The sequence below is a fragment of the Cupressus sempervirens genome, chromosome 5, assembly GCF_028749045.1.
Source record: "Cupressus sempervirens isolate cs-2001-9-10 chromosome 5, ASM2874904v1, whole genome shotgun sequence".
Lineage (NCBI taxonomy): Eukaryota > Viridiplantae > Streptophyta > Pinopsida > Cupressales > Cupressaceae > Cupressus > Cupressus sempervirens.
The window spans coordinates 479,080,351-479,092,606 of record NC_143122.1 but is presented as its reverse complement, the minus strand read 5'-3'; positions in this window follow the sequence as shown (position 1 = coordinate 479,092,606).

Sequence of the window (12,256 nt, the reverse complement as noted above, 5' to 3'; positions counted from 1 at the left end):
TCAGACTCAACTACATGAGAAAATGTGACATCTTCATCATTCTGATTTGGTGACTCTTCTAGATATTTTTCTTCATTATAACTATGATCAATCATGCCATCTTCATTATAATTATTATCAACCATGCAATCTTCATTATAAGTACTTCCAATCCTTGATTGTGACTCCAACTAAGCCTACTGTTCCAAAGCCTTTTGAGCTACAATTTTCTCGAAATGAGCTTCAAAATAAGCTTTCTTCTGAATAACTGACCCCGGAGTAGAAAATCTTTCCACTTCTTCCAAGTATCTATTTTGTGAAAATGAAGACCATTTTCCCCATGCTAGAGAATCATTCTCAAATCTCCCAAAAGAAATGGAACTTTCACATTGTAAGGTCTTATGAGGATCCTCCTTCTGACTTTCTGATGGATCTTTGAGCTCCTGTGGTTGAAGCCACTCAAAGCATATGTCATTTTTATCCATCATCATCATCAAGTCTTATTACATCGATGTCCTCTCTTTGCCCATGGACTTGGATCTCCACTTATCTCAACCCGTGTGCAACCATTTTTCACACATATTTTATCTGAAAATCCATCAATCACAAAATTAACAAGATTCGAATTTGGTTTCTCCACTTTGGCTAAAGCTTCTTCCAACAATTGCAACCCTGTAGAATGCACAAAATTAGTTGCAAGACTACAAGTGACTAATTTCACTCCATCCAATCTCATGCTAGTCAGACCCACATGTTCACCTAAGAATCCTGGAAGCCTTGATAAGAAATATGATGCACCAATGTCAAGGTATAGTCTCAGTCCTGTATCTATCATAGTGTAAAGAGTCACCTGAAAACTTTCCTTTGATTCCTTGTAAATGCTTGGAGATCATGATTTACAATCATCATTCTTCTATCGAAAAATATCATCAATAGGAGCATATTATCTTAGCCAGGTTGGGATCTATCACCTACCCATCATGATAGGACTTCCAAATAACCCACCTAGCTTGAAAAGGAGAAAGCAATTTGAAGGGGAACTCGAAAAATATTTCCTACCTATAATCACTTAGACCTAGACTCAAGACTGACTAGACTGACTTGATATGACCAATATTGCCAAAAAAAATGGGTGACTTAAAGTCAGGCAACAAGATGAAAGTGTCAATAGGATGAAAGTGTCAACAAGGATTTCAAGTAGACTGAGGGGGAAATGAATGTGACCAAGGGCCTGGTGGAATGTCCTACTGATCTAAACTAGGAGTGTATGGCTCTAGAGTTCTAGAGTGCTAATGAAGTAGTTGAAACCATGTAGGAACTTGATAGGAAGATTGAATAGTTAGGGTTTTATTTCCTGTAGTATCCTTTTTTCAATTGGGTTTGTTAGCATTTCATTTCTGGCCATTGTTCTATCTTTTTTTTCCCCCTTATGTAGGTAGAAGTATTGGGTCTAGAATTTATTTAATATTATGCTACCAGCTCTTATATAAATTTTTTTGGGTTTTAGGATCCCTGTAAAACCTATTTTTCTTAATTAAAAACAAAGCAAGACTAGTATTCAAAGGTTACTCTTAGCAATAAGAAATTGATTATGAGGAAACATATGCACCTATAGCAAGAATGGAAGCAGTTAGAATGTTCTTAGCATATGCAAAAAATAAATTTTTTAAAGTATATTAGATGGATGTTAAGTTAGCATTCCCGAATGGAGAACTTGAAGAAGAAGTCTATATTGAGTAGCCAAAAGGATTTCCTTTGACAGAAGAGAAGGATATGGTTTTCAAATTAAAGAAAGCCTTGTATGGATTAAAGCAAGCACCTAGAACCTGGTATGCAAGATTGGATAAATACTTAGCAAAGCTTAGATTTGCTAAAAGAACAATAGATAGTAACTTGTACTTGAAAGAAATAGAAGATGGTTTACTAATAATCATTGTATTTGTTGATGGTATCATTTTTGGAAGAAATGATGAAGCCAATAACAAGTTCTTAGAAGAAATGAAGACTGAGTTTGAAATGAGCATGATAGGAGAAATAATTTTTTTCTTAGGATTACAAATTTTTCAAAAAAAAGAAGGAATCTTTATTTCTCAGACAAAGTATTTAAAAGATTTGTTAAAAAGATTTTGTTTAGGAAACTATAAATATGTTGGAACCCCTATGGTAACTAGTCACAAGTTATTAGGCAAGGATGAGACATCTACTCTTGAACAAAAGAAGTATAGATCTATGATTAGAGGATTACAATATCTAATTCATAGTAGACTTGATATAGCTAATGCAGTTATTATTGTGGCAAGATTTTAGGTTGATCCTAAAGAATATCACTATAGAACAGTAAAAAGTATATTCAGATATTTAAAAGGAATATTTGATTATGGCATTTGGTATGATAGAAGTAATGATTTTACTCTTTGCACTTATACTGATGATGATTAGGCTAGAGATAGGGATGATAGAAAAAACACCAGTCAAGGACCATTTCTTCTTGGAGGAAGATTTTTTTCTTGGCTCAACAAGAAGCAAGATTTCACCTCACAAAGCATTGTAGAGGTAGAATATGTCGTAGTAGTGAACAACTGCAATCAAGTCATATGGACAAAGTAGATGATGAAGGATATTTTAATTACATTCAAAGAACTTGTTATCATATATTGTGATAATACAATTACAATTAACATGTCTAAGAATCCTATTTTGTATTCTAAGACTAAGCACATCTCTATAAAGTATCATGTGTTGAAAGAGAAAGTTGTAGAGAAAGAGATTAGACTAGAGCACATTAACACCAAGGACCAGATTGTAAACATTTTTACAAAGGCCTTACCAAAGGACACATTTGAGTACCTGAGAGGCATTCTTGGGGTTATGCCCTTAAATAGTTTAGAATGGTAGATGAAAAGTGCATCGGTCCAGGGTACATAGCACCATTGTTAGACTAGACTGAATGTTGGTACTTCCTCTATGGGGTAGTATATGTGATGAACAAAGTCAGTCAAGGACACTTGGTAATTGGTAATTGGTATGCAACAATGTCTTTAGACACTTATGTTGTTTATAGAAGTTGTAAATCAACATACTAACTTATGGTCGTGCTAATAAATTATTGTATGTTCAAAAAAATTGAACCATTTATGTACTATCTTTGACATTGATGTCAATTGGGGAGAAGTATGGCATGAAAAACTTTGTAGTATGGGGGAGAAATGTTGCAATAATTTTTTTTGCATGAAGCAAGATTTTATTAATGAAGAGACTTGTTCGTATTCTTGGAACAAGATGTTTTTCATCTATGTTGCCATCAATGCCAAAGGGGGAGATTGTTAGCATGAATGTTGATGCTATGGGGGAGTATTGCAACTATGTTTTTCATTGATGACAACATAGTAATGAGTTTGTAAAAGACTGACAAAGTAGAAGACTATGATTTTTGTGTTTAGGACAATACATTACTTATCTACTTATGCATAGTTACCTACACATACTATAGTATGTATTTGTCACTTGGGCAAGTGTGCAAAACTTGAATCAATAGTGTATAGAAAATATGGTTGATATACAAAGAACCACATGGGAACAAAGCATTAGGAAAGCAGTTCCTACTATATGATTGATACAACTTGTTGTAACTAATATAAAGGGTTGGACATTTGACTAGAGGTAGTATACTAACTAATGCTGACATCCGAGAGTGCGCATGTATGAAAGTCACACATGTGAAAGTTTTTATATAACTGTGAGCTAACAACATTAATTAAATGTGTATTTCATTTAATTAATGTATGATGATAAAGTGTGAAGCTAACTCAAGGATTTAATATTGAGTGTGGTATAAAGGAAAGATGTTTTCCTAGTTTTAGATATAATCATTGTGATCATTAAGTAGAGAAGAGTTACAAATTTAGAAGCAGCAAAGAAGAATGATTTGCTAATGTGTGTAAGTGACCTTAAGGGTTACTATTGATAGTTATAGAGTTCCAGACCTGATTGCATGATTTGAAGGTGAAGAAGTCTGATGTATTAGAAAAGAGGAAGAATAGAAATATTTTTACACATCTATTATTCTAAAAGGAATATTGTTGAGGTCAATTGGATAGTGGGTTTGTTGATAAGATCTTGAATCTGTTTGGACAGTGGGTTCAACTGCCTTCCACAGCTCCTAATAGGAATTCAAAGTCTCCTAACAAGGACTCTTGTACTAAGTTCTATAATATAATTCTAATAGGGTCCATCCTCTAATAAGGAATATTCATATTAGTACATTCTTTTGTAGGCATCATTACCACTGAGGTTTTCCCTCTAATCAAGGGTTTCCCTAGTCAAGATATCTAGTTTAATTGTATGTATACATCTCTTTATGGTTGTTGTTTACTTTGATTGAATGGTTGAAATTGCTTAAGAGGATAATTGTTTTAGATTTTTATATAACAGATTCACCCCCCCCCCCTCCCAATCTCAGTTATATTGGTGGAATATTATTTATAACAATAATTTGGTATTAGATCTTGCATTATTTCTTCTTGCTATTATGTTTCTATTGTATGGTTATATAGTTGGGGACTAGGACATCTCATTTGGTGATTCTCCCGCCTTGCACTACATTAGATGGTATTAGATCAAAGGTTGTTCCTAAGTGTATTGGTAGATCATTGAAGCTAAAGTAATTTACACCAAGATTTGCAAAGAAGGTTGATCTTGTGGTTGATTGATCTTTTGGATTGGTTTCTTAGGGTTTGTTAAAAAAATTTAAGATGCCTACAAGTATATGTAGAAGGTGAACCAAAACCTATTGAATAGAAAAGAAGGACAGGTGGAGGTGGATTCAGAGGTAATTGTTTCAACTATGGTCAACAAGGGCATAGATATTTTGAATGTCCAATTGGGAGGACAGCTACTATTGTGAATGAGGTTGTAGTCTAGGATAGTTAGCTTGAGCAAGGAGAGAGTTTGTTGGCTTGACGATTACTACTTAGTTAGAGGATATTGGATTCTTGTTAGAGGCCTAGTTTGTTCAAGATTTGTTGCAACTTTGGTGGAAAAATTTGTAAGGAGATGGTTTAGAAACTTGGTTTAATGAGAATGATACATCCTTATCCTTATAGGATTGGTTGGTTGCAAGGTGAGCATGCTTTGGAAGTGAGGGAGAAATGCCTCATTGATTTCTAGACTGAGTAGTATAAGGATCAACTATTGTGTGATATTGTGGATATGAATAGTGGTCATGTGTTACTTGGTAGATCTTGGCAGTATGATTACAGGGCTATGCATTATTGCATTAGGAATTTTTTATTTTTGAGAAAGGTGGTAGGAATTTTTCCCTGATTCCTTTTTAGAATAAAGAGCTTGGTAGGAGGAACCTAAGTATTGGCAGTCGAGTTCAGTTGCCAGATTCTGAGAAGGTTGGAGATCAACATGGAAAGTAGACCTATGGAACACCTATGGTGGATGTGAAGAAGAAGAAGAAGAAAAACAAGGGAAAGAGTGTGCAATTTGAATACTTTAAGGACATGTATGTGAAGAACTAGTTTTGGATTCATGTGCTAAATCCCAGAAGATGTTCTTCAAGTTACTAGAACATGTTTTCAAACTAGGGGTGTATGATGTAGGAGCATCTTAGGCTTTCTTGCGTTCCTGCATGTCTGAAGGGATTTTGGTGGAGTTATGTTTTCATGAGAATGGATGTATTGGAGACACATTGGAGAACCTTTCCTCATGATTTCATAGAGATCAAATGGATTGAGATGAAGTTTGAACTATTTTTACCTTATTGTTGGAACCATATTTTTCTATTTTTGGGTGGCTGTTGCAGACCATGTAACTAATTTTATGCAATGAATGAGAGTTTTTTAACTTAAGATATTGAAGATGTCCTAGATAAATTCCTTTTATCAAAGGAACAAGTTCTAATTCCACATAAGTTTGGAGATATGGCAATTCTTTTAGAGTATCAATTTCTGGCAGTTTTGCACAATAGTTTTCTATGCTTGAATTTCAGGATAGATGCACGCTTATCCTTAAGGAATCAACCATTGTGCATTTAAGGGGTTGTAGAGGACCTAAAATTCTATCTATGGTTCAATGCACAAGTTCTAATTATTAGAGCTAGGAGATATTGCAATTTTTCTCGGATATCAATTTCTGGACATTTAATTTTTATTGTTGGCCAACTTGTGGCACTTCATGTATTTAATGTTAAGTTTTATTTATTTGGAATTGCTAGGATGACTTGTGGATTAGATTTTTATAAGTAGGGGTCTTGTGGAATCTTTTAGTTATTGGGTTGGGATAGAAGGTAGGATAAATTTAAAGTTGAAGAGCTAGAGCTACAAGCTAGGAACTAGAGGATCTCTTGGTGGACCTAAGGGTACAAGTATGGATTCTTCTTGGTGTTCTTATCTAGTTGCATATCTGGACTAACTAAGAGTGGTTTTGTAATTTGGATCTTGTATAAATTATTTTTTAATTGCTATTTGTTTTTGGCCCTAACCTAGAAGCCCTTACAGCTGGGTATATTGCATGTAATTAGTTATATTTTATGAATAGATTATTTTAATTTGGTATCAGATCTTGCACTACATCAATCATCTACAAGATTAGAGACATCAATAGAATATATATATATTTTTAGTCAATAGTTGGTCTTGACCAAGATCTCTCTCAAATTTGGTAGGCAATAAGACACCGAAACTAGAAATATTCAATATCTAGGACATGTCTATAGGCATACCCAACCTTTAGATGATCCCTTACAAAATTTATCGGATCATATTGAGGCCTAAGCACCTCATAGTCTATCAAATTGATCTTGCTTTCAAAAATCTTTACCAAGTTCTGAGCCTACCATAATAGGAAATGGAATCTTGAAAATTTTCTTAACATTTGGACATAGGATATTCACCTCTAGAATTTTTTGACATAGCTCAACTAGGACTACCTTGTCCTTAGGATATCTAGGCAATCTTTTGGGAAAGCCATCATAAGCTCCTATTTCCAAATACGAGAAGCTTGGAAACTAAATTAATGAGCATCCAAAATGGCTTATAGATAAAATTACCTTAGGTAAGAATCTCCTCTCAGGGAAACCTTGTAATTCCTGGCACAATCTCATCATAAAAGAATAATTCAATACTACATACTACTCATTTATCATTTTTAGTTTCATTTGTACATACAATTCATAAACTTTGGTATGCTCATTTTAGTTTGGGATAATTGGGAGACTGGGTCACAAACAGTGTGTTACCAAAGTGTAAATCAAATAGGAGGACATATAAAACTGCTTGAATTCTCTAATAGAATTCAACCATGAAGAAAGCTCATCATAGATGATGTGTGCCTAATAAATCTTTATATCCTCAACATAGATGACCTATACTAGAAAGAAATGGTGCTTGATAAACTCCAAAATCTCCTCTTTTCCCTTCAATCTGAGGAGGAGTGTGAGGATATCCACAATTTCTCACTTTAGATTTGTGCCAAACAATGTTTTCAACATTTTTCTCTTCTTGAAGTGGGAATTATAGAACCAAGTCCTCTACATGTCTTCCTATCTAAGGGTCTTCTTCTCATTAAACATGAACATGGAGGACCCAAAATGAATATCACAACACTACTCTTGCACAGGGATATCGAATGTTGACTACATTAGTGCCTTGTTAATTGACAAGAGAATGGAGTGATCTAGAAATAGAATTTACTTCATTTTTAGATTATATCTCCTAATGCACTCTTTTACTAACTTAGGTACATGAACTACCATTGGAAAGCTGGATTCTTCTACCAATATTCTCTCTTTGAGTTCTAGAGTGATTGGGTGAATGGGTTGGGAATTTAGCCTCCTATGTAGGTCATCCAAGTTGTAAAACTTGAAGAATGTATCTATATAATATTTTAACTTACTTTCCACATCAATTAATCTTTCATAACTAGCAGCTCTAATTACCATTCACTAGGATTGCACAGGATGCAGTTCTCGATAAATAGCCATTATATAAACTTGTAGAAACCAATTGCTTACAAATCTGATGAAATAGCTTTAAGGAATTCGAATGTTGGTGCCACACAAATAAAATTAAGTTTGGTGAATTATTATAATGGAAATATTTTAGTTTAATTCCATGAGTAATGGCTATTTAAACTTCCTAATATTTGCACTCAAAATGTTAAGCTCCCAAAAGCACTGTTACTTTACTTAAAGTAAAGTGATATGAATAAAAGACATTGAGGGTAACATAAATGTTAGTTTTTGGTGATGGGTCAGGAAAGTACTATACATACTTCATAAATTCTTTGGAAAAAAAATTTGGGCCCTATTTTATCGAGATTTTGGGCTGACATATAATTATTAATTGTAACTCGAAAGCAGTAAAAATACTTGTATAAAAGGGCTTAGGGTTAGGGATTGTTTCATAGTTATGATGTGAAAATTGGTTCTTGTGGCAGTATTGAGCTGTAAGGGATTACAAATTGTAATCAAGCTATAATCACAAGATCATAATAATAGCAGACTTGTTGTTTGGCAGACATAGCCGAGGAATTGGGTGAACCACATTAAATCTTAGTGTCTTGTGTTATTTTCTATGTGATCTATTATTTTATGATATTGGTTATATTTGCATGTAATTGTTATTTCTATTTATGGTTTAATCCTAACAAGTGGTATCTGAGCGAAGTTATTTTTTTAATTATCCTTTATAGAAAAATCTCACAGTTGAGTGGGAGTGATGGCAGATGAAGGTAAGCTGAGGGTTGATAGGTTTAATGGGTAGAACTTTAAGTTATGGAAAATGCAAATGGGAGACTATCTATATTAGAAGGATTTATGGAAGCCGTTGGAAGGCAAAGCCAAGAATCAGGGATCTATGTCAAATGACGAATGGGATCTTTTAAATAGAAAGACAATTGGAAGCATTCGATTATACCTAGCACCATTAGTGGCATTTAATATTACAAAAGTGAAGCTAAATGAAGAATTGATGCAAACCCTAGTGAAACTATATGAAAAGTCCTCTTCTTCAAACAAGGTATTTCCCATGAAGCATTTATTTAATATGAAAATGGTAGAAGGTGGATCCATTGTAGATCATTTAAATAAATTTAATACTATTACTAGTTAGTTATCTTCTATGGGTATCAATTTTTATGAAGAAATTAGGGCTCTCTTGATTTTGTGTTCTTTGTCTAAAAGCTAGAATGGCTTAGTAATGGTTGTGAGTAATTTTGTTCCTAGATCTAGTATCCTAAACTATGATGATGTGATCAATTTTGTTTTGAGTGAAAAAACTTGTAGGAAAACCTTAGGTGGATCTACATTAGGAACTACTTTGAATGCATAAAGTGGGGGCAGAACAACTAAGAGAGGAAGTAATTTCAGAAATTGTAGGAAATCAAGAGGAAGGTCAAAGGGGAGGAGGTCAAAATCAAGAGGACTAAATGACTGCTAGTACTATGGGAAACTAGGGCATAACAAGAAAAATTGTTGGAATTGAAAGAAAAATGAAAGAGATAAACCATATTGAGATGAGGAGAAAAATGTGGTAAGTAACAAATCTAAAGAGGATGCTTTGCTTCTATCTTTAGAAAGTGTTGATGATTCATGGGTTTTTAATTCTGGTGTTTCATTTCATGCTACACCTCATAGAGGTTATTTCATTGATTATGTCCAAGGAAATTATGGACTTGTTTATTTGGGGGATAATGAACCTTGTCAAATTGTTGGAAAGGGAAAAGTTAAGATTAAGTTGCAGAATGGGAATCATAGGCTACTACATGAGGTAAGACATATTCCAAGGTTGAGTAGGAATTTGATTTCAGAAGGGCAACTTAGTGATGAGGGTTGTGTAGCTACTTTTAATGATAAAAATTGGAAGATTTCAAAAAGTTCCCTTGTAGTAGCAAAAGGTATGAAAGTAGGCACCTTATACCTTTGTATAGGTCATATTGTTCCTTCTACTTTAATTGTTTAAGAGAAAATGAATGTTTAGGTATAGTTGTTGCAATTGAGCAAAGGGAACAAATAGCTGCTATAAATTCTAATACAACACCATGGCACAATAGACTTGGGCACATCAGTGAGAAAGGTATGAAATTACTTCACTCAAAGAAAGTTTTACTAGGTCTGAAATGTGTTAATATGGATTTCTATGAAAGTTGTGTATGAAAAACAAAAGAGAGTGAGTTGTAAAGACTAGGAAGGAAAAACAAAAGGAGAAATTAGTGATTGTGCATACCAATGTATGGAGACTAGCTCATGTATCTTTGCTTGGTGGATCTCATTATTATGTTACATTTATTAATGATGTAACTAGAAAGGTATGGATTTATTTCCTTAGACAAAAATTTGATGTATTTCAAACTTTTAAGAAATGGAAATGCTTGGTTGAAAATGAGACTAGTAATGGTGGTGAGTATTTTAGTCATGAATTTTAAGTTTATTGCTCCACTAATGGTATTCATAGACAAAAAATTGTTCCAAGGACTCCACAAGAAAATGGAGTGGCTGAATGCATGAACATGACTATAATGGAGAGTGCAAGGAGCATGAGGTTGCATGTTGAGTTGCCCTTACACATGTGGGCAAAGACTATCAATACTACTATATATTTTATTAATAGAGGTCCCTCTACCCCTTTTGGTTGTAGTATTCTAGAGGAAGCATAGATTGGTAAGAAGGTGAGTTATTCTTTTCTCAAAACCTTCAGTTGTGAAGCATTTTCTCACATCGATTTTGAAAATAGAACCAAGCTAGAAGCTGAGTCAAAGAAATGAAAATTTGTTTGATATGACATTAATGAATTTGGTTATAGGCTTTGGGATTTCAAAAATCATAAAATTGTAAGAAGTAAGGATGTCATATTCAAAGAGAAAGTGTTGTACAAAATTCTATTGCAACAACATGAGAAGAAAGAAGATGATGACATAGTGTTGGATGATACTCCAAAAGATGATGTTATAGCCATTCCTTATGATGTGAAACAAACACAACAACAAATACCACACACACCAGTGAATGTTAGATGGTCAACATGGAAAATTAAACCTCTAGAAATATTTTCTCCCTCTTTGTATTCTATTTTACTTACTAATGTTGGTGAACCTGAATGTTATGATGAAGCTATGTAGGTGGATACTAAGATTCATTGGGTTTGCAATGAAAGATGAAATGGACTCTTTGCTAAAGAATAAGACATGAGATTTATGGAAGTTGTCTGTAGGTAAAAGAGCTTTACAAAATAAGTGGGTTTATAGGTTAAAAGAAGAGGAAGGAGGTAAGAACAAATTTAATGCCAAGTTAGCTGTAAAAGGATTTTCCCAGAAAGAAAGAATCAATTTTGATGAGATATTTTCTCCTGTTGTTAAAATGATTTCTATACATACTGTCTTAAGTCTTGTGGCTACTAAAGATTTGCATTTGGAGTAGCTTGATGTTGAAACAACCTTCCTTCATGGTGATGTGGATAAAGAGATATATATGGCTTAGCCATGGGGATTTGAGGTCAAAGGTAAGGAGAACTTAGTGTGCAAATTGAAGAAAATATTATATGGCTTGAAGCAAGTACCTTGGAAATGGTATCTAAAATTTGATAGTTTTATGCATGATCATGGATACAATAGGTGTCATTTAGATCATTGGGTTTATTTTAAGAGGTTGGATGATGACAAATACATTATTTTATGTTTATATGTTGATGATATGCTTGTAGTTGGGTTTAACATGAATCATATTAAGGGGCTGAAATGCCAGTTAGCACATGCATTTTTTATGAAGGATTTGGGGGCAGAAAAACAAATCCTTGGTATGAAGATTTGTAGAGATAGGAAGAATAGAAAATTGATGTTATCTCAAGCTAATTATGTTGAGAAGGTGTTGCAACATTTCTCTATGGAGAATGCTAAAGCTATCAGCACACCTGTACCTGGTCATTTGAAGTTGAATGATTAGGAAAGTACTATACATACTTCATAAATTCTTTCATAGTAAAAATACTTGTAATTATTAATTGTAACCCTAAAGTAGTAAAAATACTTGTATAAAAGGGCTTAGGGTTAGGGATTGTTTCATAGTTATGATGCAAAAATTGGTTCTTGCAGTGATATTAAGCTATAAGGGATTATAGATTGTAATTAGGTTGTAATCACAAGATTGTAATAATATTGGACTTGCTATTTGGTGGACGTAGCCTAGGGCTTGAGTGAACCACATTAAATCTTGATGTCTTGTGTTCTTTTCTGTGTGATCTATTATATTCTAATATTGGTTATATTTGCATGTAATTAT